Consider the following 24,500-nt stretch of genomic DNA (forward strand, 5'->3'; position numbering starts at 1 on the left):
TGATACTTGCCTTTAACATATTGGATGCATGTAGAAAGCTATTTTCTCTTCTCTCACCAGGTGTCTCTTCTGCTCAAAATGTCTCTCTCTCTTATTGGAGAAACCCTAGGGTAGGTCGAATGGTGCTCAAATTCTTTAGACATTTTTCCTTTCGAAGCGACAATGTATGCCATTATCTGCAAAAAGATATTCCATAAGCATATACACGTAATGCAATAGCTACATTATCTAAATTCCTTTCTTTAAACTGTACCCACAGATATACCTACTTAAGGCCATATAAATACAAATATATAGAATGGAAATCAACCCTTTTTCTTTGATCCAAAAATCTCTTGCACAGCAAATTATAAATTCTCTACAAAATTGACATTTGAATCCTATCAAACACACTATCCTGAAACATGTTCGTCTTCAACTGATTAGGTTTAGGCAGTTTTTTAATATCCGTTCTCTCCGTTAGTCTCTCTCAAAGAATTTATACTAAGTGGCCTCCCCCAGTGTACTTTAGATATCAATAGTTAGTCTCCATAAATGACAATAAAATAAATATAATTTCAAAAGTAACTCATACTTTTCCTGGCTATGCAAACACGAGTCTTTAAAATAAGGAATGTCTTCATGGTACTTGAACAACTCTTGAATTCATTAATGAGGTAATTAATGACAGGTGGACCTTGTTAACATCATGTGATGTTTACGGGTGAATAGTTCTACCCACGTGCCGGTCAGACAACTTCTGACCTTCAACTCAGGACTGTGAGGGGTGGTTGAGATAAAAAGTTAAACTTAAAGACTCAGCTTTTTATAGCTAGGAAAAATAATACTTGCTTTCATAATTCCTTTGCTCCTATGCATATACAAACCATTTGTCTTTTAAACAAGACATTTTGGTAATTGGTGGACAGGAAGTTCCTCCTAAAACTGAACTGACAGGTTCTTTTTCTTCCCTGGGAGTGTCAGTCTGCCTGGTCTCGTATGGGAGAAAAAGAGAGGACTCCAACTCGCTATCAGTAAATCACAAGGAATCCCTTCCCCAAAAGGGGATAGCAGTCTGGGATGATATACCTGACATATAATGTTCAATAGGTTGGTATACAATCAGCCATCCTCCTCCTCGTCAAGGAGGGACGGGGGAGATAGATAGATTCTAAAGAGTAGAGCTCGGAAGGAAGCATAGTACACCAGCATTGTCAGATCTAGCGAGTAACGGTTTGACTTTCATGACCAAGATAGAGGAAGGAGAGATTAAGACCAGATGGTCATTCTACTTTAGATCTCAGATTCACAACTATGCAATACCACAGAGAACATGCTTCTTGTCTCGTGAGGGACCTAGAAACCACACTGGTTACTCCAACAGGAACTACAAAACTAGGGAACAATATTACAGTGGAAGTTTAGACACTCACTGGGGATTACAACAAAGATGCTGGGTTTACAGCAGGAAGGAACCATGAAACTGGTCACACTTAGGAAGCACTGCACAGGGAGATTACCACAGGGGTCATTGGTATCAGGGTCACAAAATGATATTTTGATTATAAAATAAATTTTTGAATATACTTACCCGGTGAATATATAATAGCTGACGTCTCGGACAGCTCGACAGAAAAACACAAAAACTTGCGAGCGATCGCCATGAAGGTTGCGGGTGTGCCCACCAGCGCCAACTATCGGCCAGATACCGCATATACATGTAAACAGCTCCAGTTCTTCTCATCCCGCTGGGTCTCTATCGGGGAGGAAGGGGGGGCCTTTAATTTATATATTCACCGGGTAAGTATATTCAAAAATTTATTTTATAATCAAAATATCATTTTTAAATATTAAACTTAGCCGGTGAATATATAATAGCTGATTCACACCCATGGTGGTGGGTAGAGACCAGTATTAATACAGTTTACGGCGTATATGCTTAGAGTTTTTGACAGTTATATTATAACAAAACCCAAATAAATATAGGTACCTGGTAAGGAAGCTGACTTTGACGATTACTCTGCCTTGTTAGTCTGCTTTCCTCACGAAGCCCAGCCATCCTCTTAGGATGCTGAAAGACTCCCAGGAGCTGAAGTATCAAGGGCGGCAACCCATAGAACAGGACCTCATCAAACCCCCTAATCTGGGCGCTCTCAAGAAATGACATTTGACCACCCGCCAAATCAACCAGGATGCGAAAGGCTTCTTAGCCTTCCGTACAACCCAAAAACAAGATTAAAAACATTTCAAGAGACAGATTAAAAGGATATTGGAATTAAGGGAATGTAGTGGTAGAACCCTCACCCACTACTGCACTCGCTGCAACGAATGGACCCAGTGTGTAGCAGTCATCATAAAGAGTCTGGACATCTTTTAAGTAAAATGACGCGAATACCGACTTGCTTCTCCAAAAGGTCGCGTCCATAATACTTCGCAGAGATCTATTTTGCTTAAAGGCCACGGAAGTTGCTATAGCTCTTACTTCGTGTGTCTTAACCTTAAGCAAGCAACGGTCTTTTTCACTCAAGTGAGAATGAGCCTCTCGGATTAAAAATCTGATAAAATATGACAAAGCATTCTTTGACATAGGTAATGATGGCTTCTTAACTGAGCACCATAAGGCCTCAGATCCACCTCGTAAGGACTTAGTACGAGCTAAGTAGAACTTAAGAGCTCTAACTGGACACAGTACTCTTTCAAGTTCGTTGCCTACGATCTCTGACAGGCAAGGTATATCAAATGACTTAGGCCAAGGACGAGAAGGCAGTTCATTTTTGGCCAGGAAACCAAGCTGAAGTGAACATGTGGCTTTATCTGTGGAAAAGCCGATGTTCTTACTGAAGGCATGAATCTCACTGACCCTTTTAGCCGAAGCCAAGCACACTAAGAAAAGTGTCTTGAGGGTGAGATCCTTCAGGGAGGCTGAATGTAATGGCTCAAACCTGTCTGACATCAGGAACCTTAGGACCACGTCTAAGTTCCATCCAGGAGTTGCCATACGACGTTCCTTAGAGGTCTCGAAAGACTTAAGGAGATCTTGGAGATCTTTATTATTGGAAAGATCTAAGCCTCTATGTCGAAAGACCGAAGCCAACATGCTCCTGTAGCCCTTAATAGTGGGTGCTGAGAGGGAGCGAACATTTCTCAGATGTAAGAGAAAATCTGCGATTTGGGCTACAGAGGTACTGGAAGAGGACACAGATGCTGACTTGCACCAGTCTCGAAAGACTTCCCACTTCGACTGGTATACTTTGATGGTAGAAGCTCTCCTAGCTCTCGCAATCGCTCTGGCTGCCTCCTTCGAAAAGCCTCGAGCTCTTGAGAGTCTTTCGATAGTCTGAAGGCAGTCAGACGAAGCGCGGGGAGGCTTTGATGAAGATCCTTTACGTGGGGCTGTCGTAAGAGATCTACCCTTAGAGGAAGACTCCTTGGAATGTCTACCAGCCATTGAAGTACCTCTGTGAACCACTCTCTCGCGGGCCAGAGGGGAGCAACCAACATCAACCTTGTCCCTTCGTGAGAGGCGAACTTCTGCAGTACCTTGTTGACTATCTTGAATGGTGGGAATGCATACAAGTCCAGGTGAGACCAGTCCAGTAGAAACGCGTCTATGTGGATCGCCTCTGGATTTGGGACTGGCGAGCAATAGATTGGGAGCCTTTTGGTCAACGAGGTGGCAAAGAGGTCTATGGTGGGTTGACCCCAAGTCGCCCAAAGACTCTTGCACACGTCCTTGTGGAGGGTCCATTCCGTGGGGATCACCTGACCTCTCCGACTGAGACAGTCTGCCAAGACGTTCAAGTCCCCCTGGATGAATCTTGTCAACAGGGAGATGCCTCGATTTTTTGACCATATGAGGAGGTCCCTTGCGATCACGTACAGCGTGTGGGAGTGAGTGCCTCCTTGCTTGGAGATGTACGCCAAAGCTGTGGTGTTGTCTGAATTGACCTCTACCACTTTGTTTCGAAGAATGCTCTCGAAATTCATCAAGGCCAAGTGGACTGCTAATAGCTCCTTGCCGTTGATGTGCATGCTCTTCTGAACTGAGGTCCAAAGACCCGAGCATTCCCGACCGTCCAGAGTCGCACCCCAACCCAAATCCGACGCGTCTGAGAACAACACGTGGTTTGGGTTCTTGACTGCTAGGGACAGACCCTCTCTCAGACTGATGTTGCTGTCCCACCAGTTCAGGCATGCTTTTACTGGTTCGGAGACCGGGATTGATACAGCCTCTAAAGTCTTGCTCTTGTTCCAGAGAGAGTCTAGATGGAACTGGAGAGGGCGAAGGTGAAGTCTCCCTAGCGAGACAAACTGCTCCAGGGATGACAGAGTCCCTACGAGACTCATCCAACTTCTTACTGAACAACGTTCTCTTTTCAGCATGAGTCGGACTTTGAGCAGGGCTTGTTCTATTCGGGTGGCAGACGGAAAAGCCCGAAAAACTAGACTGCGAATCTCCATCCCCAAATATAGAATCGTCTGGGATGGAATCAGTTGGGACTTTTCTAAGTTGACCAAAAGTCCCAACTCCTTTGCCAGACCCAACGTCCAGTGTAGATCCTGCAGACAGCGATGACTGGACGATGCTCTGAGAAGCCAGTCGTCCAAGTACAGGGAGGCTCGAATTCCCGATAAATGAAGGAATTTTGCCACATTCCTCATGAGCCTCGTAAACACGAGAGGAGCAGGACTGAGGCCGAAGCATAGTGCTCGAAACTGGTACACCACATTCCTGTAAACAAATCTCAGAAACGGTTGGGAATCCGGGTGTACTGTATAGGAATGTGGAAGTACGCATCTCGCAGGTCGAGAGAGACCATCCAGTCTCCCTCTCTGACCGCTGCTAAGACGGACTTCGTGGTCTCCATCGTAAATTTTGTTTTTGTAACAAAAACGTTGAGCGCACTGACGTCTAGCACTGGCCTCCAACCTCCTTGTATGCTTTGGGACTAGGAAGAGACTTGTAAAACCCCGGTGATTGAAGGTCCGAGACTTTCACCACCGCTCCCTTCTCTAGCAACAGAGACACTTCGTGATGTAGAGCTTGTCTCTTTGACTCCTCTCGATACCTGGGAGAGAGGTCTATGGGAACTGTTACTAGAGGAGGTCTGTGTACAAAAGGTATTTTGTACCCCTCCTTGAGCAACAGAACAGACTCTTGGTCTGCACCCCTCTTCTCCCAGGCCTGCCAGAAGTTGTTCAGTCTGGCCCCTACCGCTGTCTGAGGACGTGGGCAGTCAGACTCTGCCACGGGAGGACTTGGCTCCTCTCCTCTTACCTCTCTTTCCCTCGGCACGAGAGCCTCCCCTGCTGGGAGCTCTGCCACGAAAGGGCGGGATAAACCTAGACGCAGGAGTCTCGATTCTGGGTCTCACAACAAAGGATGAAGAAGGAGCTCCCTTGCGAGCAGAAGAAGCCATCAGGTCATGTGTGTCCTTCTGCACAAGCGAAGCAGCAATGTCCTTAATCAGCTGTTGTGGAAACAAGGCAGCCGATAAAGGAGCAAAGAGCAGTTCCGATCTTTGACAGGGAGTAACTCCTGCTGAAAGGAAAGAGCAAAGGGTTTCTCTCTTCTTCAAGACTCCCGACGTAAAGGTGGAGGCGAGCTCATTGGAGCCATCGCGGATGGCTTTGTCCATACAAGACATAATAAGTAAGGATACATCTTGGTCAGCAGACGAGATCTTCCTACTTAATGCTCCTAGAGACCAATCTAGAAAGTTAAAAACTTCAAAGGCCCTGTATACGCCTTTAAGGAGATGGTCAAGGTCCGAGGAGGACCAACAAATTTTCGAGCGTCTCATGGCCAGGCGACGGGGAGAGTCTACGAGGCTTGAGAAGTCACCCTGGGCAGAGGCAGGGACTCCCAAGCCGAGAACTTCTCCCGTGTCATACCAGACGCTCGATCTAGAAGCTAGCTTAAAAGGTGGGAAGGCAAAAGCCGTCTTCCCCAAACTCCTCCTGGTAACCAACCAGTCGCCTAGAAGACGTAAAGCCCTCTTAGAAGAGCGAGAAAGCACTAGTTTAGTAAAGGCAGGCTTGGTAGCAGCTAAGCCTAGCGCAAACTCAGACGGAGGCGAACGAGGAGCAACAGTAACAAAATGATCTGGGAAAAGATCCTTGAAAATCATCATGATTTTCTTAAAATCCATCGAAGGTTGTACAGCCTTAGGTTCTTCTACATCAGATAAAACGTCCAAAGGATTATCATTAGGAGGAGGATCAGCAACGTCCTCATCTGAAGGAACCTCGTCCGACAACTGATGAGTCTCAAGCAAGGGAGAGACCTGCCTTGGTGGCAATGCTTGACAAGCAGAGTCCACACGCAAAGGAGCATCAGTAGCAGTCCAGGACGCTACGTCATGTAACTGCTTAACGGACTGACTAGCAACAACAACAGGTGCGGGAGGACGCTCGACGTCAAGTCGAGACTGCCTTGACTGCCTAGATTGAGCAGTTAAAACAACTCTTGACTGCGGTGCTTGACGCTCAACGTCAAAACAAGTCAACTTAGCTGGTTGGCGAACGTCCTGAACGTCAACACGAGCATGCGGCAGCGGCTGAACGTCCACAAGCGGCTGAAAGTCAACAAGCGGCTGAAAGTCAACACGGTACTGCATCGAGTGAGGCTCTAAGTCAAGTGACTGACGTGACTTTGTAACGTCAACGTCAACAGGACGAGCAAAGGCTCGTTTGGGCGGCTGACGGCCAGGATCTCGATCAGCGTAACGGCGAGGATCATCGTGAACCTGCTCAGCAGTATACTCCTCCATAAGGGAGGCAAGCTTATTCTGCATATCCTGCAGGACAACCCATTTAGGATCAACGGGAGTGGGTACGGGTCGAGACGATGGTAACGTCTGTGACTGCAAAACATTGCCTAAACTAAGACTCTCGGAGCCCGTGTTACGCTTCTGTTTAGGCGGCGAGCAGTCTTCCGATGACTGCACAGGGTCAGAGCTGTCCCAATGGCTACAACCAGGACGCTGGACCTGTCCTGAAGGGACTGACTTACGCTTTAAGGGTCTCGAAACCTTGCTCCACGGTTTCTTACGCGAGAAGCCTTCGGATGACGAGGAGAAAACCGCCTCGCTCGTCTTATGGTAGGGGAGGTCTTGACGAGACACGCCCGAAACCAAAGAGGGAACATCTGTTCGTTGGTTAAAGCCTCTCGTCCCCATAAGTCCTACGACATTGCTTCTCCCTGGTGCATGGGAGCTTGCAAGAGGTCTCGGACTAGGCGAACGACAAGCACGAACAGACGAACCCTCGGTCGCAACACTGATAACACTTTGCGCACTAATCACTTTATCCCCACGATTTTCTAATGTGGCACTCTGACACTTTAACACTTTTACATCCGCCATGAGTTGATTACGGTCCGTAGCCAAAGATTCAACTCTCTCGCCCAACGCTTGAATGGCACGCAACATATCCCGCATTGATGATTCAAGAGTGCTAGTAGAGGGTTCAGGCACAACTACTACTGGGGAAGGATTAGATTCAGGGGCATGGGAGGAGGAAAATTCTAATGATCTAGAGGAACTTCTCCTCACCCTATCTCTCTCTAGCTTACGAGAATACTTATCAAACTCTAGCCAGTCGAATTCCGAAAGTACCACGCACTCATCACACCGATCTCCTAATTGACAGGTTTTACCCCGGCAATTAGAACACACGGTATGTGGGTCGAGAGAGGCCTTTGGAAGACGTTTGTTACAATCCCTAGCATTACATTTACGAAATTTAGGAATTGGAGAAGGGTCAGCCATTTTGAAAAGTCAAAGAAAATCCAAAAACAATCCAAAGTCATCAACAATAAAATCTATCCAAAAAAGAGTTCAAGAGTTTTAATTGAAGATAAAAACACCTGCACTGCGAAAGCTCAAAACCAAAAAGAAGTACTTCACCAAGAATGACGAAAAACTCCAGGTCAACAGCGAGTAATGGAATCAACTTGTCGACAAGACCGACAGAGAAGAACTGGAGCTGTTTACATGTATATGCGGTATCTGGCCGATAGTTGGCGCTGGTGGGCACACCCGCAACCTTCATGGCGATCGCTCGCGAGTTTTTGTGTTTTTCTGTCGAGCCGTCCGAGACGTCAGCTATTATATATTCACCGGCTAAGTTTAATATTTAAAAACTAAAATTACTAGTGTCAACACTGAGCTCACTTGGGTGAAGTAGCCTTAGCTACCCACTCCTTCAAAAAGACATTGAGGGCTTACCTGCAAGACTCAAGGCTAAGCAGGGTGAGATTGGATTAGGGAGGAACCTGTCAACTCAGCCAAGCAAGACAATATCTGGACTCATGTTTGTCTCTAGCAGATTTTATTCATTGTGAGCGTGGTGATTATGTCACCAAAGCGTCTTGGGAATGACCCAAGGCATGTAAGGACGAAGGCAGCTGCCTGCTTCCTGACACACAGTACACGTACTTGGTCGTACTCTTGCACGAGACCTTGAACGGGCAGAGCCCTTCATTTCTGCCTGCAGTGCATATGCTCATTCTCTTACAGAACAAGAGCGGCTGTACCACAAACAGAAGTGTACACTTGAAGATATGAATGTTCCTTGTACGTACCATCTCTCCCCGTGAATGAGTCGAGAACGTACTGGGATCCTCTCCCCGAGTAGAACGTACCCAGTACTGTACTCAAAGAAAAGGATTAAAACAGCCGGACGTGGATGCCGAGAAAAACTTCTGTACTCTTTGGCGGCTGAAGACAAAGCAAGTGTTTCTTTATCCGAACGGCAACAATGCTTACCTCATCAATAGTTCAAGTGGCCGTTCCTGGTTCGCTTACGTTACAGTGGAATTATTGAAGGACTATATTTTGTATTTGTGTAGGAATAAACTACGGCAAAGACTAACAAGTAAAGAAATAAATGAGGGGGTTAAGTAAACAAACAATGAAATGGAACCTTTCCTTGCCTGATTAATCCTAATCTTATGTTAATATGTATATAAATCCCCAAAATTTCTAGTAAAAATAAATTTCAACTGACTACCTACAAACATATATGTCCTCAAATGGATATACAGTATATATTTTTTTAAACATTCACTAAAACTCTAATTTCTCACCTAATCAAAAAATAACTCTACGCTGGTGGTGGAACCTTAGTTGAACTTAATCAATATGAGTCTGGAATAATGAATCATCCATTTCCACACAATTTCTTTTACAACCTTTCTCGTAACATGAAAAATTTTCACGGTCACACTATTAAAACTATATATGTACCCTCTTTACGCAAAATTTAACAGAAAAATTCAACAATTATCAATTAATTACTGAATACACCCATTTTACTGAAATTTTTTGATAAGGAAGAAGCCAAAACAACCATGCATTTGCATCAATGTTCTGAAATGCATATACAAAAACTAACGAATTGGAAAAACACAAAAATACATAAGGTTCATGTGATTGGTGTGAAATTAACCCTTTTACCCCCGGGCTATTTGGAAATTTCCAACCCTTGACCCCCAAGGGGTTATTTTTATCCCATCACATTTTGCAGTATACTTTTCTTAAATTGCTCTAACAGGCTTAATTTTTGTCATAGAGAGGTCAGGTTGGTCTCATTCTCTGGGAAAATGCCTGAATTTTCTCAAAAAAGTATCAAAAATATGAAAAAAAAAAATTTTATAGCATTTTTTTGCTAGGACGTACCGGTACGTCCATGGGGGTAAAGGGATGGCTTTTGTGAAACGTACCAGTACCGTCCTTTGGGGGTAAAAGGGTTAATATACCATAATTATCAATAATCTACAAGTCAGTCAAAAGGGCTTTACTGCCACGTGGCTCGCTTCACTTGCAAATATACATTTTAACGGGAATGTACCAATCTGGCAAGATGATATGGATATGCTGCGCACACCAACTTTGTGGGTCGCTAATATTTTTGGTTAACCCTTTTACCCCAAAATGACGTACTGGTACGTTTCACAAAAGCCATCCCTTTACCCCCATGGACGTACCGGTACGTCCTTGCAAAAAAATGCTATAAAAAATCTTTTTTTCATATTTTTTATATTTTTTTGAGAAAAATGTTATTTTCATTAGTAAAATAAATTTTTGAATATACTTACCCGATAATCATGTAGCTGTCAACTCCGTTGCCCGACAGAATTCTACGGAAGGGATACGCCAGCGATCACTATACTAGAAGGGGGTGTACTCACCAGCGCCACCTGTGGCCAGGTACTGCAGTACTTCTTGTTGACACCACCTCAATTTTTCCTCGGTCCACTGGTTCTCTATGGGGAGGAAGGGTGGGTCAATTAAATCATGATTATCGGGTAAGTATATTAAAAAATTTATTTTACTAATGAAAATAACATTTTTCAATATTAAACTTACCCGATAATCATGTAGCTGATTCACACCCAGGGAGGTGGGTGAAAACCAGTGTACATGACTATAAGATAGCTAAGTATCCCGTATTTCATATAATCAGTTATTCAAAATAACAATGAAATAATAAGTACCTGGTAAGGAAGTCGACTTGAACCATTACTCTGCCTTTAATAAGTTCGTCTTCCTTACTGAGCGCAGCGTTCCTCTTAGGAGGCTGAACAACTCTAAGGTGCTGAAGTATACAGGGCTGCAACCCATACTAAAGGACCTCTACACAACCTCTAACCCAGGCGCTTCTCAAGAATGAATTGACCACCCGCCAAATCAAAAAAGGATGCGGAAGGCTTCTTAGCCTACCGTAACAACCCAAAAAAACAACAATAAAAGCATTCAAGAGAAAGGTTAAAAAAGGTTATGGGATTAAGGGAATGTAGTGGCTGAGCCCTCACCTACTACTGCACTCGCTGCTACGAATGGTCCCAGGGTGTAGCAGTTCTCGTAAAGAGACTGGACATCTTTAAGATAAAATGATGCAAACACTGACTTGCTCCTCCAATAAGTTGCATCCATAATGCTCTGCAGAGAACGGTTCTGTTTAAAGGCCATCGAAGTGGCTACGGCTCTCACTTCGTGGGTCCTTACCTTCAGCAAAGCAAGGTCTTCATCCTTCATGTGAGAATGGGCTTCTCTAATCAGAAGCCTTATATAATACGAAACTGCGTTTTTGGACATAGGCATCGAAGGTTTCTTGATTGCACACCATAAGGCTTCTGACTGTCCTCGTATAGGTTTTGACCTATTTAGATAATATTTTAGAGCTCTGACAGGGCAAAGAACTCTTTCTAGCTCGTTACCCACCATGTTGGAAAGGCTAGGAATTTCAAACGATCTAGGCCAAGGACGTGAAGGAAGTTCATTCTTAGCTAAAAATCCGAGCTGTAAAGAACATGTTGCAGATTCGGATGTGAACCCAATGTTCTTGCTGAAGGCGTGAACCTCACTAACTCTTTTAGCTGTTGCAAGGCAGACGAGGAAAAGAGTCTTGAGAGTAAGGTCTTTGAAGGAAGCTGACTGGAGAGGTTCGAACCTAGGAGACATAAGGAACCTTAAGACTACGTCTAGATTCCAGCCTGGAGTGGATAAACGACGTTCTTTAGAAGTCTCGAAAGATTTAAGGATGTCTTGAAGGTCCTTGTTGGAAGAAAGGTCCAAACCTCTGTGGCGGAGAACGGAAGCCAACATACTTCTGTACCCTTTAATCGTAGGAGCCGAAAGGGATCTCTCATTCCTTAGATGTAATAGGAAGTCAGCTACTTGGGTTACAGAGGTATTGGTAGAGGACACTGCATTGGCTCTGCACCAGCTTCGGAAGACTTCCCACTTGGATTGGTAGACTCTACGAGTGGATACCCTCCTTGCTCTGGCAATCGCTCTGGCTGCCTCCTTCGAAAAGCCTCTAGCTCTAGCGAATCTTTCGACAGTCTGAAGGCAGTCAGACGAAGAGCGTGGAGATTTGGGTGTACCTTGTCTACGTGAGGTTGACGTAGAAGGTCCACTCTTAGAGGGAGAGTCCTGGGAACGTCGACCAGCCATTGTAGTACCTCTGTGAACCATTCTCTTGCAGGCCAAAGGGGAGCAACCAGCGTCAGCCGTGTCCCTTCGTGCGAGACGAACTTCTGAATGACTCTGTTGATGATCTTGAACGGCGGGAATGCATAAAGGTCGAGATGGGACCAATTCAGCAGAAAAGCATCCACGTGAACTGCTGCTGGGTCTGGAACTGGGGAACAGTACAAAGGAAGCCTCTTGGTCATGGAGGTGGCGAACAGATCTATCGTAGGCTGACCCCACAAGGTCCAAAGTCTGCTGCACACGCTCTTGTGAAGGGTCCATTCCGTGGGGATGACTTGATCTTTTCTGCTTAGGCGATCTGCTGAGACGTTCATGTTGCCCTGAATGAACCTCGTAACTAGAGTGAGATTTAGACTTCTTGACCAAATGAGGAGGTCCCTTGCTATCTCGTACAGCTTCCTCGAATGGGTCCCTCCCTGCTTGGAGATGTAAGCCAAGGCTGTGGTGTTGTCGGAGTTCACCTCCACCACCTTGCCTAGCAGGAGGGACTTGAAGTTCATTAAGGCCAGATGAACTGCCAGCAGCTCCTTGCAGTTGATGTGGAGCGTTTCCTGTTCCTTGTTCCATGTTCCCGAGCATTCCTGTCCGTTCAAGGTCGCGCCCCAGCCCGAGTCTGATGCGTCCGAGAAGAGATGAAGATTGGGGGTCTGAATCGCTAACGATAGACCCTCCTTGAGAAGGATGTTGGTCTTCCACCACAAGAGAGTGGTCTTCATCTCTTTGGTGACAGGAATAGAGACTGCTTCGAGCGTCAAATCCTTGTCCCAATGAGCTGCTAGATGGAATTGGAGAGGGCGGAGGTGGAGTCTCCCTAACTCGACGAACAGGGCTAACGATGACAGGGTCCCTGTTAGACTCATCCACTGTCTCACCGAGCAACTGTTCCTCTTCAGCATGCTCAGGATGCATTCTAGGGCTTGGCTTATCCTTGGGGCCGATGGAAAAGCCCGAAAAGCCTGACTCCGAATCTCCATTCCCAGGTAAACGATGGATTGGGAGGGAATGAGCTGGGACTTTTTTAAGTTGACTAATAGACCCAGTTCCTTGATCAAGTCCAAAGTCCAGTTGAGACTCTCCAGACAGCGACGACTCGTGGAGGCTCTTAACAGCCAGTCGTCTAAATAAAGGGAGGCTCTGATGTCCGACAAGTGGAGGAATTTTGCAATATTCCTCATCAGATGCGTAAACACCATAGGAGCTGTGCTTAGGCCAAAACACAGGGCTTGGAATTGGTACACCACCTTTCCAAAAACGAATCTCAGGAAAGGTTGGGAGTCTGGATGAATAGGAACGTGAAAGCGTCTTTCAGATCCAACGAGACCATCCAGTCCTCCTGCCTGACCGCTGCTAGGACCGACTTCGTCGTCTCCATCGTGAACGTCTGCTTGGTGACATAAGCATTGAGCGCGCTGACGTCCAGCACCGGTCTCCAACCTCCTGTCTTCTTGGCCACCAGAAAGAGACGGTTGTAGAAGCCCGGGGATTGATGGTCCCGGACTATAACCACTGCCTTCTTCTGTAACAGGAGCGACACCTCCTGGTGTAACGCTAGCCTCTTGTCCTTTTCCTTGTAGTTGGGAGAGAGGTTGATGGGAGAAGTGGTCAGAGGGGGTTTGCGGCAGAATGGTATCCTGTAACCCTCCCTTAGCCACTTGACAGACTGGGCGTCTGCACCTCTTCTTTCCCAAGCTTGCCAGAAGGTCTTGAGTCTGGCTCCTACTGCTGTCTGGAGAGGAGGAGAGTCAGTGTTTGCCTTTTGAAGTCTTGGGACCTTTCCTAGACCTGCTCCTGGAAGAGTCTGGACGGGTACTTCCTCGGCTGGGGGCTCTGCCACGAAAGGGCGGAATAAACCTTGTAGCAGGAGTATCGGCCACTGGGGTGCGGTAAGTTCTGGGAACTGAGGGAGCAACCTTAGCCTTACGAGCTGAAGAGGCCACAAGGTCATGAGTGTCCTTCTGAATAAGGGCCGCAGACAAATCCTTGATAAGCTCTTCGGGGAACAAGAACTTAGAAAGCGGAGCAAAAAGGAGTTGAGACCTTTGACACGATGTGATGCCAGTAGAAAGAAAAGTGCAAAGTTGCTCCCTTTTCTTAAGTACTCCTGAAACAAACATTGATGCAAGCTCGCCGGACCCATCCCGAATTGCTTTATCCATGCAGGACATTATAAGCATGGCTGAGTCCTTGTCCGCAGGGGTGGTCTTCTTGCTCAAGGCCCCCAGGCACCAGTCGAGAAAATTGAAAATCTCGAAGGCACGAAATATACCCTTTAAGAAGTGGTCTAAGTCGGAAAAGGTCCAGCAGACCTTAGAGCGCCTCATCGCTGATCTACGAGGAGAGTCGACCAAACTTGAGAAGTCAGCCTGGGCAGGGACTCCCAAGCCTGGTTCCTCTCCTGTGGCATACCATACGCCCGCCTTAGAAGTCAGCTTAGTAGGTGGGAACATAAAGGAAGTCTTCCCTAGTTGCTGTTTGGACTGCAACCAATCCCCTAACATTCTTAAAGCTCTCTTAGAGGATCTAGCAAAGACGAGCTTAGTATAGGCCGACTTAACAGGTTGCATGCCCAGCGAAAACTCAGATGGAGGAGAGCGGGGGGTAGCAGAAACAAAATGGTCCGGGTATACCTCTCTGAAAAGAGCCAGGACCTTGCGAAAGTCAATGGAGTGAGGAGAAGATTTGGGTTCCTCCACGTCCGAAGAGGGATCATCTAGGTGCGCAGCTTCCTCCTCAGAAACCTCATCACCAGAGTGTTGCGAAGCGAGAGGTACAGTAACAGCGGTGTGCTGAACAGCAGAATCTTGACAAGCGGGTGCATAAACACTTGCGGTTTCATCCTCAAGTCTCTGTTGAAGAGGATGAGGGCTGGTAACGACAAAGTCAAGAGGTTGGGAAGAAGGAGGTTCTGCGGCGGTCTGAGGAGCAAGTGTGGAGAGAGGCGACTGAATTAAAACCTGAGGTTCAGGCTGCAAAGACTGGTCAAGTAGAGTAGAGGAAGGTAGCTGCATGCGTTGAGGTGGCTGACTCCTAGCATGAGCTTCCTGTCTCAAGAGTTGCGCTTGCTGCAAGGGTTGTGGATGCGCAGTAGCAGGTTCCTGTCTCACGAGTTGAGGTTCTTGAGGTGTGAGCTGCGAGAGTTGAGGTAGCGGCTGCGCAGAACGCAGTTCCTGTCTCACGAGTTGAGGTTCTTGAGGTGCTAGCCTTAAGAGTTGAGGTTCTTGAGGTGCTAGCCTTAAGAGTTGAGGCTCTCGCCTTGAGGAAAGTTGAGGTCGCTGCAGCGAGAGCTGAGGTGGTTGCCTCTTGGAAGGAAGGGGTTGTCGTACCTCAAGAGGTTGTTGCCTCGATGGTCTAACCGCAAGAGGAAGAGGAGGAAGTAAGGCATAAGACTCCTGTTCCCATTGTTGAGGTTGTCTTAAGGAAGGTGGAGGTTGCTGCACAACGCTGGTAACTGGCAACTCCGAACGCGGTAAGGTAGCCTGAGGAACCTCAACTTCGTACGCCTGGCAGACTGGACTGCGGTGAGGCGGAGCGCCCGCAGGAGGAGGTGTAACCTTCTCAGCTTGAAACTCACGCATTAAGACCGCAAGCTGCGACTGCATGGACTGCAGCAAAGTCATCTTGGGATCAACAGACGCTAAGGTCTGCTGAGGCAAAGCCTTAACAGAAGATGAGGTCTGTTGAGGCATCGCCTTACCTCTCTTAGGAGGTGTGCAGTCACCTGATGACTGCGGAGAGTCAGAGCTAATCCAATGACTGCATCCGGGTTGTTGAACTCTTGAGGTCTGGACTTTACGTTTAAGAGGTCTTGAGACCTGAGTCCAGCGTTTTCTCCCCGAAATTTCTTCTGCAGACGAGGAAAATAAGGGCTCAATCGTCTGCGGGTGGGAGTGACGGTCTCTGTAAGACACGCCCGCAACCACCGAGGATACTTCTGTGCGCCGATCAAGGCCTGCCGAACCCTTTTGCCCTTCGACATTGCTTCTCCCCTGGGCTTGGGAGCTTGCAAGAGGTCCCGGACTGGGAGGACGACTGGCACGCACAGAAGTACCCTCACGCACAACACTGACACTGACACTAGCACTCGGCACCGCACTGACACTAGCACTTGGCACAGCACTGGCACTACCACCTCCCACTGCACTTTTGACCTTAAGTTCTTTGACGTCCGCCAAGAGAAACTTATGGTCACTCACTACCGATTCCACTTTGTCACCTAAAGCCTGAATGGCACGCAAAACATCGGACATATCAGGCTGAGCACAAATAGTAGGTTCGGGGGTAGCCACTACAGGGGGAGGAAAAGGTTGAGGATCATGAGGTGAGGAAAAAAGCGAAGAGCGAGCAGAACTCCTCCTAACTCTCTCTCTCTCTAACTTAGTTGAATATTTAAGGAATCGAACAAACTCAAGTTCCGAAAGTCCGGCGCATTCCTCACATCGATCTTCCAACTGACAGGGTCTTTCCCTACAGTCGGAACAAGCGGTGTGAGGATCAACCGAGGCCTTCGGAATACGCCTATTACAAGACCTACATCGTCTATGGGGAGGGGCTTGTGAAAGGTCGGACATCTTGAATCAAAGAGCTAGTCAAGGGGGATTCCAAATCAAGCAAAAGATCGTTAACCATTAATCAAAACAAAATAAAAGCTATCTAAGCTAATAGAAAAGTTTCCAGTATAGCGAAAGCTGAAATCTTAGAGAAATACTTCACCAAAAACCGTGAACAATACTCCAAAATTATAAGCGTATCCATGAACGTCTTGCCGGAAGCACGACAGAGGAAAAATTGAGGTGGTGTCAACAAGAAGTACTGCAGTACCTGGCCACAGGTGGCGCTGGTGAGTACACCCCCTTCTAGTATAGTGATCGCTGGCGTATCCCTTCCGTAGAATTCTGTCGGGCAACGGAGTTGACAGCTACATGATTATCGGGTAAGTTTAATATTGAAAATTCAGGCATTTTCCAAGAGAATGAGACCAACCTGACCTCTCTATGACAAAAATTAAGGCTGTTAGAGCAATTTAAAAAAAAATATACTGCAAAATGTGCTGGGAAAAAAATAACCCCATGGGGTTTAAGGGTTGGAAATTTCCAAATAGCCTGGGGGTAAAAGGGTTAATATTCAATACAGCTTCTAGCAAAACTGGAATTAGCTATAAGATATGGACATGTGCTACCTAGTTTGGTATTTTTTTAGTACATTATGATTAACGAGAGCTGCGACATAACTTGTCGATCAATTGAAATGTGAACGCTATTTTGGAGTCAAAGTCAATTGCTTTCGTTTGGAAGACCGATTGTGGGTTACTAAGCATGCGCTATTATTATTATCATTAAATGCTAAGCTACAACCCTAGTTGGAAATGCATGATGCTGTAAGCCCACGGTCCCCAACAGGGAAAATAGCCCAGTGAGGAATGGAAATAAAAGAAAAAAATATTTTAAGTATAGTAACAACATTTACAAATATATTTCCTTTAAAAACTAAATTTAACAAAACAAGAGGAAGAGAAACTAGATAGAATTGTGAGCCCAAGTGTAACCCTCAGCAGGAGAACTCTAACCCAAGACAGTGGGAGACCATGGTACAGAGGCTATGGCACTACCCAAGACAAGAGAACAATGATTTGATTTTAGTGTGTCCTTGCATTTGCTTTCAACAGCTTTGTTTTTTTTATGAATAAAAATTTTCTGGCTTTTTGAACCAATTAAGAGCTACGAAATATCTATGCTTAAGTTCCCAGAGGTCATTTTACAAGACCCTTTTATCCCCCTCCTGCTTCAGATCCTAGTATGACTATAGTCAATTTATTTTAAAGAGGTATATTTGCACTGACTCCCAGGGGTGCCCTTTTAGCTCGTTAAGAGTTTTCTGATAGCCGATTAGTCGTTAGTATTCGGACAAAAATAGTTCCGACCAATCAGCTATTAGGACACTCTTCCGGGTTAAATGGGCACCTATGCTAGTCGGTGCAAATCTGCCTCACTAAAAAATATTAACTATGCTCAGAAGACATACCATAGTGGAGTTTAATCAATTTTCAAATTTAATGTAAATTCACCTATTCTGAGCAATGGAGGAGCATAAACCATTCTAGAACTGAGTGCTCAGGGAAAAAAGATACTTCACACAACGCTGCTCGAGAGAGAAAACGGTGTACGAAAGACGTACTGTACTTCTGCCGTCATTAGTTTGTAGGCGTTTCACTAATTTTTGCATGAAAAATTACTTTTTCTGTTATTTTTGTTGTTGTTTTGTTGAGCTTTGCTACTATCAACTTAAAACCATTGGTTTTTATTTTAATCCACCAAATACCCTGATTCCCACCTGGGGAACCTGATTGAAGGTGGTCCTCAGAAAACGATAGTTTCCAATAATATAATAATAATGCAATAACACTAACAGAAAATGGGATTTTTCATGCAAAAAAGGCTGGGTGTTGTCCACTGAAATGTTACCAAAATGACAGCGCAGCCAAACCGCAGACGTAAGATAGGACGCATGGAAAAATAAAGTGGTGGGCATCACTAATATGGAGAGTGGCAAGTATGGATGCTGCAATCTGAGTCAGGTTAGGTTGAAGTACCTTAGAGTAGTTCATATCCCTTTAATTTCCTCTCGTCATGTCCAACGGCTATGAATAATCAGTCGCCAAAAAACCATATAGGCTACAAAAGTATTGAAACTCAGCTTTACCTTGCCACTAACAGACCAGTCAGCAAATACATATTCATACCTGTATTTATTTAAAAGTCAATAATTTTTCCCGCAATCGAGCAGTAGAAATAAATCGTCGAGAAGAGCATGAGTTGGACAAAAATACTTGCTTAGCCCAAAGCAATGTTGATCCGCAAGTAACGATTTCAAGAATCCCCCCCCCCCACAAAAAAAAGGTCTTTAACCACAGACAGCAGCATCACAAAATCAACCCCATATATTTTAGACAATACAATTTATGGGGCACGGAAAATATATCGGTAAAGAGCGTAATTTTTTCTATAAGAAAAAGTAGTTTTTATACTAGGTTACATTGCCCTGTGATACACTACAATAATACCATATTTTTTAACACTACAATTTAAGGGGCACAATATATCTGTCTCTACTAAAGGATATATTACTGTACCTTTAAGCCTGAAGTACACAGTAGAATGAGTCTTTAGGCATGACAGGAAAATAGCAAACATTATATATAAATTATTCTCCACAACCATAAATACAACCTAAGGTTATAAACCTTCATATTCGGTACTAAATAATCACGAGGTTATAACCAAGAATTTCACGAAGAAAATTACAACCTTCGAGGTATGAATCAACAAAGAATCTTCTCATTTCTTCTATACTCGAAAACGTTTAGTGCAAAATATGAATTATAATAATACAGAAATTTTATGTACACATACCATTGTATTCAGTCTTGAATAAATAGCCATGAACCTTAATAATCATCAGAAAACATATATGAAAATTGTCTACCACGATGGCCGCCATTGGCCAGGACAAAACACTGTAGTCTGACAAACAATAATTTGGCGATTTATAAGTAATTAACAGCAAATATGTCATATTTTGAGTGCAATGCATGAACAAAAGCAATGATGTTCATTAACAGAACTGTAGAAACAACTAAACTTACGTGGAAATACGTACGAAATATGGAAAATGGCACAAGTCTACAGATGTTCACTAAACAACGGACAAAAAGCAAATGACGACTGAAAGTTGCTGAAGCGTGAAGCCACCTTACTGAAGGAGTGATGTCTGCCAGATGTACAACAATAACAGTGTTATTTTATTCATTATCTTGATATACATGACTTTAAATATAAATACTTCCCTTAATTTTGTTATTAATATATTCTAGATTAAAACAAGCGTGGATATTTGTCTCTGAATTAGGTTTAAAGCGTAATAATTAAGTAAAAGGGGTTAAGAGTACTAGGAACTTGTGGCAGCTTTTTCAAAGTAGAATTTTCCGGTGAATAATAAAGTTTTATTCATATTTTCAAAGAAACTACGGAATTAATTTTAATTTTTATATGTAATTTGGATAAATGAATAATTAGACACAATTTTCACAGAATATTAAGAGTAACAGCGCCTAAGATAGACATATAAAAATCGATTTAAAATATCTTTTAGCAAAACTATACGTCGACATATTTTTCAATAAAGAATATATTGTCTTAAGATTATATTTACTATTAACAAATAATATTATTGGTAGATATAAAGTAAATGTAAACAAAACTCATTTTTTATTAAACGATATAAGATATAACTTGATATATTACATAAAATTAAGAAATCTTGAAGGGGTTTTTGTAAACAAGATTTGGTAATACAAAAAGGTGTGCCATTTAAAATGGAATATTTTAAAACCACGAAACAAGATATTGAAATAAATAAAGGCTTTTGGATTATACAATAACCTCATTTTATGAATAGAATGTTTATTGATCATTATAATAAGCAGATAGCTATTCGGAAAAGGCCTTAAATCGTAGATGACAGAAAAGGGGGCGTGCCCCATCCAGTGACTGATAGCCATAGTGACACATATATAAACAATACATTCAATTGTTTCTTTGCTTTTAAACCTTCATTTGTCTACATTTATGCATCAAACTATTCATATATATTAATTTGTTCTTCTATATACTTAAAATGTATTAAATGTAGGAAAATAGGGAATAATAGCTATTCCGGAAAATAGAACTAGGGAGAGTATAGACATCTGGTAACAAAGGAAAGAACTAAAATTGAGTAAAAAATGGGGTTTGCTACAGTATCGCCTCCTACTGGCTGATAAAATAACTAAATTATCATTAGAAAAGTATTAACTGAAAACTTTAAATGTAAACAATGAAGGAAATCGAAAAATCTAACCAAATTATGGATATTTTTATAGTTTGAATGTATCAAAAGAAAGAAGATAAATCTATATATAATTTCCACATAAGAGTAATTGCCAATATCAGCTAAAACTGATAAAAATAATCTAGTTAAAAACCTTTACTAGCAACGTAATTAGAAAGTTTATCTTAGAATAAAACTATTGTTATAATTTCAATCAAAACTTTAAAAATTAATAAACTTCTGCAAAGTCGAAATAACTTATATATTTAATAAAATAAACGAAATTTTATTGAATTTAATACACTATTTAACTAGAAAATAATGACTTTTGATAGGGTTTTGGGTAAATATTATTGGTAAAACAAAAGGGCGGACAATACAAATATAGAGATTTTCGAAGCTGTGGAATGCAGACAGAATAAATAAAAGAAATTTATTTAAAAAAAGGGCTATATTTCTATTATTTCAATCAATGAAAGCTAGGAAATATAGTTATTTATTCGAGAAAGCCATAAACTACAACTGAAAATATAAGAGGAACGGCCTTTCTAATGGAGAAGACACTATTTTAAATGCCAACTGCAAAATTACTGATTTACTATTATTATCATCATTACTAGCTAAACTACATCCTTAATTGAAACAGGATGCTATAACCCCAAGGGCTCCAACAGGGAAAATAGTCCTATGAGGAAAGGAAATTAGGAAACGGATAGAATAGTGTGCTAGAGTATACTTGTATATCCGAGTTTGTTTTATTTTATGTCTCATTTCTTTTAATTTTGATACTCTGTCACTTTTAATGACTAAATTGGTAAGAAAGGATATCTTAGAATAAAAATTTAAAGAATAATGATACCTATTCTTTTTTTCCACCATTATCCATACATTAAAAGGTCGGTTGTCAGATGCGCCTTCTCCAATGCCTTCCATCAAAGGCATCCTACTCTACAAAACCTTTTCTCTCCATATCATCCTTCACCTTATCACCCCATCTAATCCTCTCCTCCCTCTTGATCTTCTCCCCATAACAGACTCCTCCCAAGCCCTCCTCACTCCCTCCCCACCATCAACAATGCCCACATCAGTAACTGGACAAAATCCCACAGGACATAATTCCCACGGACAAATTCCCACAAGATACAATACCACAGGGCATAATCCCACAATGGGAAAAGTAGACAATATCATACGGTATGGCAAGGTAATGTTTTTAGTATTTTATTTATTTATAATTTAACAGTTCCTATCAATGAGTCACTTCATGTTGACATGATATGCTCAACCTATCTGCCCTTTACATAATTTATTCCAGTTATTTTATCCTTATTTGATGACTAGAACATTATTATTATTATTATTATTATTATTATTATTATTATTATTATTATTATTATTATTATTATTATTATTATTATTATTATTATTATTATTATTATTATTATTATTATTATTATTATTATTATTATTATTATTATTATTATTGCTTTTGTTCACTTTTTTCATGATCTTGCACTACAAAAAGTCGAACTATTCTTCCTGCCAGTTCATGGGCTGCCAACGATGTTTTGCACAACCTTAGACAGGAAGTCCTTGGGAAGAGTGTGTGGAAGTAAGTCTAAAGTTCTCTGTATTCCCAAAGAATGCGTTTCTGAGGGTGTCTGTCCAATCAAATCCTGGGCGTTGAGTGTTGCTTCCTTGATGTGCTCTATGTTCACATTGTCTTTGACAACTTTTATAGAGGCTGGATTGGGATCACGATTGTGTATTGTTCCAACTTCAAGATTGTCTATACTTATGGAAGTTTTCAGACTACCCTTGCAATGGTCATTGCGAATACAAATGCGAGACTTCCTTGGTATTCTTCTTGGTATAAATCTTCTGGCCACCCTCGTCACTGGCAGACACCTCCATGGCGACGGTTGAAGTTGAACAATTTCCTCTGACTTCTATTCCATACCACGCTGAAGTCACCTCTCCTACTCATGGGTAGAGTGGCTTATATCTGGTCCAGTGTGACTTCTTATTAAAAAATTTCTATGTCAAGATAGACTATATCTAACCAACTCTATTACATGATATAATGCAACGTGGGATTTTGTCTACTTTTCACATTGTGGGATCAAGTCTTTTGATATATTTTACCTGTATAAACCACTGGAGACGTTGTAAAATACAAAATGTAAAAAAAAAAAAACTAATTCGAAACATTATATGATAAAATGACGTCGATAAATCTTCCAGGAATTAAAAATACAGCCAATATCCTCAATAAAATAATATTGATTTAACAATAAACACAAACTAGGCAGTGTGATACGTAAAATACCTAAGAATATATACAACAAACTGATGTAGTAGGTCCTGTAGTGAGTAGGGTTCCCCTGCGTGATAGGGCCAGGAAAGCAGCCTTTAAAGTAAAGTAATATGCTGCATGGGCACAGAAATAAAACCACATTCACGTAATCGAATCATGATGGAAGACCCTTCATGATGTAGGCACCACAATTTACCAGAAGTTCAACTAAGAAGTTACAAAACATAAACAGTAGAGCAAGACTGATAAAAGGTGCCCCACCTAAAGAAAGGATCACCCATACACTAATTCATTTACACTGACTGCCTATTTAAGTAAGAATCGAGTTTAAAATATGTACAACAACCCATCAAGTTATCAAAACCGGACAGCCAACATATCTAAGAGAATTACTACATATTGTGCAGCCAACAAATCTTGTTAACACGAGAATAGTTACAATTGGTTCCAAATTATTGGAACATGGATATATGTCTACTGTAGGCCCCGAAGACTATACAATAAGCTTCCACTAGTCATCTGACAGACGGAACATTAATATTAAGGCTTTCAAGAGGAAACTGAAGACTTTCTTGTTCTCTAAGTGCTTCGATGGTTTAGATTTGACAATAAACTAGTGATATACGGTGTGAAATGCTGAATGCCTTGGTATGCATATGATAAAATGACTATGAAGGTTAGGTAGGGAGTAAGGTTCCCCTACTGTATAGGACCAGAGAAGCAGCCCTTAGAGAAGTCAAGTAAACGATATAATATGGTATAACTTCGGATTAAAATCTAACTAGCTAACATTTTCATCAATATAGGATTTACCTTTTTTTATTATATTTAGGTCGAAACTAGTGATTAAAGGCTATATGCCTATTAAAAAACTATCAAATTTTGAGATATAAATTATTATAGTAATATTGGGCATTAAAATGCATAGAGAGTCTATTCAGAACTAAAATCACAATGAACAATGTCTTCGTGAATTATAATGGATAAATAACATCTAGAAAACCATCAAAGAGAGTGGGGGTCCCCTGCTGTATGTGATCATAAAAGCACCTATTAAAATAAAAGTAAAGTATCTTGGAATATATAGCTCGATACTTAAGCTTTTCGAAACAACACAATCAAATGCTTTTAAGATATTGATTATCAAACTTGACTTTTGAATTAAAATTGGATCCCCGAGATGTAAGAATACCAAACTTAAAATAGCCAGTAATTACCTTAAATGTTTCTTCTTTAAAGAGGCACTAGCTACACTACACGTCTTCTCGAAATGATGTCTATAGCTTCACTGACTCTACAGTACCTCAAGCAAAGACGTCCTTCAACCAACCAGAGACCTC

General features: G+C 42.5%; 1 long non-coding RNA gene across 1 annotated transcript; it reads right to left on the reverse strand.

The window, feature by feature from the left end:
• On the reverse strand, positions 1-24,500 carry LOC137619733 (uncharacterized). The gene is made up of 2 exons (XR_011039962.1): positions 24,378-24,500; positions 1-176 (listed from the first exon to the last, which is right to left on the reverse strand). It is a non-coding gene; the product is annotated as an uncharacterized lncRNA (long non-coding RNA).

Source organism: Palaemon carinicauda, chromosome 26 (genome assembly GCF_036898095.1).
Source record: "Palaemon carinicauda isolate YSFRI2023 chromosome 26, ASM3689809v2, whole genome shotgun sequence".
NCBI classification, from domain to species: Eukaryota; Metazoa; Arthropoda; class Malacostraca; order Decapoda; family Palaemonidae; genus Palaemon; species Palaemon carinicauda.